At 36.6% G+C, this 7428-nt stretch overlaps 2 long non-coding RNA genes across 2 annotated transcripts; both read left to right on the top strand.

Moving 5' to 3' along the window:
- The first annotated feature begins 3883 nt into the window (after window positions 1–3883).
- LOC122026905 lies at window positions 3884–4241 on the top strand. The gene is made up of 3 exons (XR_006124198.1): window positions 3884–3904; window positions 3975–4078; window positions 4158–4241. It is a non-coding gene; the product is annotated as an uncharacterized LOC122026905 (long non-coding RNA).
- Window positions 4242–5671: 1430 nt separating this feature from the next.
- On the top strand, window positions 5672–6204 carry LOC122028197. The gene is made up of 2 exons (XR_006124670.1): window positions 5672–5880; window positions 6124–6204. It is a non-coding gene; the product is annotated as an uncharacterized LOC122028197 (long non-coding RNA).
- The last annotated feature ends 1224 nt before the right edge of the window (window positions 6205–7428 follow it).

Genomic DNA, 7428 nt, shown 5'->3' with positions numbered 1-7428 from the left:
CGGCCTGGGCCTCTCGAATCCTCATCCTGATCGACGACTGAGCAACCATGGTAACAAGGATACCCTGCTCTGTCCGTCCCTGCTCCTCAAGGCCCAACTCGGAGAATCCCTTAATCAAGTCCGTGACTGTAACTCGATGGCAAGCTAAAGTCCCTCTGGACTTCCTGCTCAGTGCATCAGCAACCACATTAGTTTTACCCGGATGGTAGCTAATAGTACAATCATAATCCTTCAGGAACTCCATCCATCTCCTCTGTCGGAGATTGAGTTCCTTCTGTGTGAAAATATATTTGAGACTCTTATGATCAGTAAGAATCTCAAAAGTAATACCATAAAGATGATGTCGCCAAATCTTCAAAGCAAAGATAATAGCGGCTAGCTCTAAATCATGTACTGGGTAGTTCTTCTCATGCTCCTTCAACTGACGAGAAGCATAGGAGACTACCCTACTGTGCTGCATCAACACAGCGCCCAAGCCCTGTAGAGATGTGTCTGTGTAAAGTACGAATCCGTCATCAAACTACAACAAAATCCCTCATAGACATCAGTGGAACAACAATAGTTTTAAGCAAAAACCGATGTCTTTGAGTATTTTACACCAGTTTTTCCAAAAACCGATGTATATGAGCGCTGAATTTCGCTCATAGACATCAGTTTTTTAGCCGATGTCTATGAACACCTTTTTTTTCGTTAATAGACACCGATTTTAACAGAGGTTTTTAAAACCCGGTGTTAATGAACCAAAATAAAATATTTTAATTTTTCCACCAATACTTAACTAAAATTTGCAACATTTCATTCTTCCCTCCAAACCTAAACCTATATCGCGCCGTCCGTATACCGTGACGACTCCACCACCACTTTCCTCCTCGCCACTGGGCATCCAGCCATCTCTCTCAGCCTCATCTCCCTCTTCCCCTTCCTCATCTCTCTCAGCCATCTCTTAGCCTCATTTCAACACACGGCTTTCTGCCTTTTCTAGCTTGCCCACAAATCTGGCCAAACCCTCACACGAATAACCCCCGAGTCCTCAGCTGCTGGAGCATTCAAAGACGTAGGGAATGGAGATTGTTCGATCACAGAGGGAATCGACTCATGCTGCCGCCTCAACAACATCGGCTAAACTCTCTTTCTACCGCTCCGCGCCTGCGCTCGAGGTCCGGCTGGAAGATTTTAAACTCTACGGCATAGATCGCCTCCGAGGTACCTTGCAAAACCTCATCTTTTCCCATTTCTAGGGTTTGTGGTTCGTTGTACACTCCCTCGAGGTCCGGCTGGAAGATTTTGAACTCTACGCCATAGATCGCCTCCGAGGTACCTTGCAAAACCTCATCTTTTCCCATTTCTAGGGTTTGTAGTTCGTTGTATACTCCCTCGAGGTCCGGATGGAAGATTTTGAACTCTACGCCATAGATCACCTCCGAGGTACCTTGCAAAACCTCATCTTTTCCCATTTCTAGGGTTTATGGTTCGTTGTATACCTCCCCTTCCTTGATCAACTTCCCTATCATGCGTCTGTTTGGCTCTGCTGAGTAATCGGAGAAGAGCTCAAGAAGCTTTGAGTAGTTGAAGGATAACTTAGGGAACTTCTGCACATTTGGAGGGGAGAGTTCAGGGAGCTCTGTGTAATACCCATTTGTCTTTATGAGATGCCGACATGTTGACCTGGTCGAAGGTTGACTCTTGAACCAGAGGTCCTTGGCCAATTGGCTAAGGTGGAAATAAAGTCACATGTGCCTGGTTGGCTAATTGGAATATGGTCCACATCATGGGATATCATGTTTGATTGCTCGACATAGAATGAAATTCTAGATGTAATACTCTAAGATCTAACAACTTTGTTGGGATCACATTCCTCTAATACCACCTGTTCACCACTTGCTACAACTTATTGTCTCAAACCATGTAGATATTATCTTGTGCTTTAAAAATGTAGAATTACCTCCACCACATGTCCATGTTGTGGGATCTTCATCTCTTAAGGTTGAATAACACAATCACAGTAAAAGGAACAAAATCAATTTAATATGGTTCGAAGTAAGCTCACAACATTTGAAGCCAGATTCGGTCCAAGTGTGATTGTGTTCTTGGTTATTATCATAAACTCCTTTTAGTCTATGAAAACCATTTGTTGTCATTGTCTCTCCACATTTGCTCATTTTCTCTCAATATTAAGTCTTAGATGTTGGAATCCTGATTTATTTATTTCATTTGGCAACATCTCACAAGTTATGATTTCATCCTCAACAACAACAACAACAACCAAGCCTTATCTCACTAGGACTATTATCATTTCATCCTCACAAACTTCAAAATCCACAATTCATTAAATTTGAAGGGAAGTAAAAGGAAGAAGATCGCCATAAACCTCAACCAATCATCAATGCAAGGTTGTTGTGCTAGTTTTGGCATTTTCATTTTCATTGTTATCATGTCTCAGTTCATTTTATCTTTTTCTTCTGTGAGATCTTGTTTAATTTACATAATAAGCTGGATATAGATACCATTTATATTATAGCTTGAGGAGGAGGACTGTGTGACATAATATAATTTTTCATTCCTCTCAATAGTTGGTTAATCCTACTTGGACAAGTTCACACTCAGGCCTTAAAGCATCTAGACCAATTGATCATGACTTAATTACATGTGGTTTTTCATTGGAATCTATTAACCACCTACTCATCAACTCTTATTGCTTCTCAAGGATTGAACACACTTAAGGATGTCAGAATGATCTATCAAATGCATCTAATTTTAGTGTAAGATTATGATTTATCATGCTACACATTTTCTTTTGAACCTTTGACTTATCATTTCCAGATTTCTAAAGGCACGAGGGTTCAATATTGAAAAAGCTACTCATATGTGGTCTGAGATGCTCCAGTGGAGGATCAACTTTGGTGCTGATACTATCATTCATGTGAGATTAGCTAATGTACATTTTCCTTTCCTACTTTCTTGTAGCAAAAGTAATGAGCACAGTCAAGAGCTTCCACTAATGATTTACAGGTTAATAGCTTGGCATGGTTTTGAACTTTTTTTTCCCTTAAGGATCTAAAGTTCTCTAGGCTTTTGACTGGAAGTCCCACATTGGGCTTTAGATATTATCAGTGAAGTAATGTGCCAAGCTACATGGTATAAATTCTGGATTTAACCTAGAAACGTGCTATGTAGAATTTTGAGTTTTAGACTTATTACAAAGTCTTGCATACCTACATCTATGTTATGAGTACTTGTGGTTCAAATGCTAAACCACTCATGGGGAAATCTGAATGAAATAGAACAAACCTTGCCCTTAATTAAAATGTGTTTCACTTGTTATTTGATTGATAATTCTGTCTTAAAGATGACATTTGACAACCACAAAGCACATTAAAATAAATTCATAGTTGGAAATAATTCCAACAGAAACTTGGTTTGGAATATAAATCTCATAAACCTCATATATACTTTTTTTTTTTATCTTTCACTACGAGATGTCACCACACTGCATTGGATATGAGAACGACAAGGTTAAAAACTAACATATACATTGTTTGATATTTGAAGAGTGATAATTTGAGTTTAGAGTTTACCAATGTTTCAAAAGGTTATTATGCCTTCCATTTTCTAACAGATTAAGTTTACTTAGGATTTTGTATTTGATGAACTCGACGAAGCCCTCCATTATTAAGATTTTGAACTCTACGCCATAGATCGCCTTCGAGGTACCTTGCAAAACCTCATCTTTTCCCATTTCTAGGGTTTGTGGTTCATTGTATACCTCCCCTTCCTTGATCAACTTCCCTATCCTGCATCTGTTTGGCTTTGTTGGTAACTTATATTCGATTGTTTTCATGAAGTCCTGCAGGGTATTTCAGATGGTTTGCCTCGAGGAAAAAGGCCCGAAGAGATGGAGAAATTGGTATTGCGTGTGATTTTGTTTGGATCGTTCATTTTACTTTTAAATATATGTTTTATTTTGGGAAAATTAGGTAACTGAACTATGGAGGGCACATATGAGGCATCAAGATCCATCAGAGGTCATGAACAAAGATATCATTTCACACTTCGTTCTTCGTCTTGCATATTGTAGAATGTAGGTTTTGATTTTTATGGTCATGTTTTATTTTGATATCACACTATCTTTCCTGAGTGTTATCTCCTTCACCTCCTAGGGATGAATTAAGGAAATGGTTTCTTTCCATGGAGACTTCTCTTTTCCGCTATCGATTCCGACTAGAAAGCCCTGAGTCATAGGTATATTCTGGATACCTTGTATGAGGTTTGAGCTCTTTTCTAATTTCATTTACCAAAATTATGTTCTATTGCTCGTAGAGGTCACTAGAAAATATTTTTTCTTGCATTGCAGACTGAAAAGGAAAAATTGAACCAAGTTGCGCATTCTATTGGTCAACCGTTGAATGGTATGTCATTACCTACCAGATTTACATTTGTGATGCTACTAGTAACTAGTAATGGGCAAGATTGAACTTCAATAAGTCATCTTAAAACTCTTGTGATGCAATATATATTTGTCAATTTATCTTCTTATCAAATTCCAGGGAACTGATTATAAATTGTTTTGTTCTGTTTGAAAGTAACATAGATACCAGTTGCTCAATCATTTATAGCTTTTACTGTTATGTCTAGTAATTTGACAAATTTTTATTGTTTTTTGCAGCTGATACACTCTTTTTTATGGTACCATTTATCTACTTTTTTTTAGTCTAAACTCTCTTTTTTACTACAACAATGTTTCCTTAGTTTCTACTGACCTGTGTCTACTTGCAGGCACCCTTTGAAGAAGTGCCAGAATTATTTGTTGGCCGCAGGGTTTTCCTACAAAAAGGTTTTGCTTATGTTGCGATGCATCAGGTCCATGTTAAATTTATCTTTATACTTTCAAACTCCACAAGATATGATTATAACTTTATACTTAATCGGAACTTTTTTTATTTTCATACTAGATCGTTAAAACCTGACAAGTTTTTTGGATGCTGAGTCACGCTCTGTTATCTTTTTCATGGTATTGTAGATGTGCAGTAACATTTGATAAATGATCTAATATCCCGCCTTGTGAGGCAGCAAGCAGTTCTTCTGATCAAGCAAATAGGTACTGATTTTATTTTAATTGAACTATTAAATCATGCTCACACTGACTTGTTAGTGTATGATTAATTCCTTGCATTTGTTCATCAGGAGACAACATTGTATCTTTGATGTTGATCAGATTTTTGTCCAAGAAGTTTCAGAGTTTTGATCCCAAATGACTCACTAACATCTATTAACCAGTTTTTTTATGTTACTCAAAATACCATGCATTCTCACAAGCAGCTAATCGGTTTATAGTTCTCACTTCAACAAATGTGTTCCTGAAATAAAAGACAGTAGTACCAACACTACAAAGACAGGGGGGCTTCTGGCTCCATCGACAAGATGCAGAGTGGATGTCTTTTTTTCACCCTGATTGTTTCTGTTTAAATTTTGTATCTGTTTCTCGCATAGATTTCATTTCTAGGTAAAGTTAGCCAGTAGCTTGACGTTACCATAATGCTCTCATTTTCATCATGATGATATGTTAATCTTATTTTTGCATTGAATTCTATTCAAGACTATTGTCACTTCTAATGCTACATAATAAAATAGAACGCCAATCAAGTGATATAATATTGATAGGCATTTGGTTAATCTTTTTTGGTTGACTAATGTACCATGATTGATTATTTTCTAGGCAGTAGATTCTGGTGGAAATGCAGCAAAGGCAGGACTTAGGGCTGGAGACCAAGTATTGTACACAAGCAGCTTCTTTGGGGATGAGTTGTGGCCTGCTGATAAGCTGGGTTTTACCAAAACAGCTATCCAAGCAAAGCCAGACTCTGTTTATTTTGTAGTAAACAGGTATGATCTACTGGGGTCGTGTTGTGAAGTCTGGCAGAAATACCTAAATATGAAATGGTGAAAATATTTGTTAGGGATTTCCATCCAGTAATATATCCATGTACTTTTCTTCTTGAAGAGAGGAACATTTAAATGTTCAAAATATTAGGGAGTTTGTAGACACAATGTGCACTTTTCCTAATACGTTCTTTATCTTTTATCTGATTCTTATTCTCCCTGTTGCATTTCTTTACACTCTAATAGGGAAGCAGAGGTAGATGTAAAAAGACTAACTAAGAGGCCTGCTCCTCCTCGATTTGGTCGCACCTTGACTGAAGCACAAAAGGCAAGCTAATCATTTTGCCTCAGTCTCGATGTTGTCCTGTGACTGATTTCTTTAATTTTTTTTTATTGATTGACATTTCTTTGAATTGTTTCTGATGTGTTCAAATCATACGTTGTTCAAGTTATCTAGTTTAACTTTATTGCTATTACTTAAATTCAAAATTCTTAGCTGTTTGTGCATAATTAAACAAGTGTTATTCCAATTCCACCCTCTTTTAATTTACTCATGTTTCAGAATGATATTCTGAATATGAAAAGATTGAACCTCCATCAAGTACTGATTAATTAAATTATAACTATGAGAAAACTTTGTTGTAATAATTTCTGGTTTGGAATATATTAAGTTCCCAGGAATGATAAATCTATCACTATATGATGTGGTTGAGATAAATGATGAATGTGTCTCTTTTTAAGCATTCAAATTAGTCATCTTGTTACTTGGTGCTCTTACTACTTTTTCAACTATGATTTTTTGTCTTGGTTTACTAATATATTATTTATGTGTTTTTACAGTTTACAAATCTCAAGTACTCCAGAGTTGAAATTGATGAAGTGCGGTTCGAGTGGGCTGAATGCATGCTAGATTACATTTGAAGTGCGGTTCTACCTTGATGTGCTATTAAAAGAATGTTCTACCTTGATTATGATATCTATTAGCTAGCTTTTGATGTAAAAAGAATGTTTGGGTATTTTATGGATATTGTTGTAAGAAGATTATTTATATAATTTGTGAATATTTGTGTATTTTATAGATATTGTTAAATGAAGAATATTTGTATAATTTGTGAATATTTGTATTTTTTTTTTTTGATTATTGTCGGTTTTTCATTGTTTCGGAAATCAAATTTGTGCTGTTAAAAAATATACATATTACATCAATTTTCCACCGCTGTAAAACTGGTGTTATTAACTAATATTACATCGGTCATTTACCGCTGCCAAAACTGGTGTTATTAACATACAATATTACATCGGTTTTACACCGTTGATGAAACGGTGTCGTTAAGTGATACTACACCGGTTAATAACCGATTCGAAGACCGGTGTCGTTAAGTGATACTACACCGGTTTTAACCCGATGTCTAAAATGGTAGACTTTTAACATCGGCTTCATAGACATCGGTCGAAAATGAAATAGACACCGGTGGAAAACCGATGTCTATGAAGGTTTTTGTTGTAGTGTCACAAGAAGGTAAAACCAAAACTGGTGCTGATACTAATCTC

The sequence above is a fragment of the Zingiber officinale genome, chromosome 10A (assembly GCF_018446385.1).
Source record: "Zingiber officinale cultivar Zhangliang chromosome 10A, Zo_v1.1, whole genome shotgun sequence".
Lineage (NCBI taxonomy): Eukaryota > Viridiplantae > Streptophyta > Magnoliopsida > Zingiberales > Zingiberaceae > Zingiber > Zingiber officinale.
Note: the sequence above shows the minus strand (reverse complement) of the source record. Positions and strands in the feature narration are given on the sequence as shown.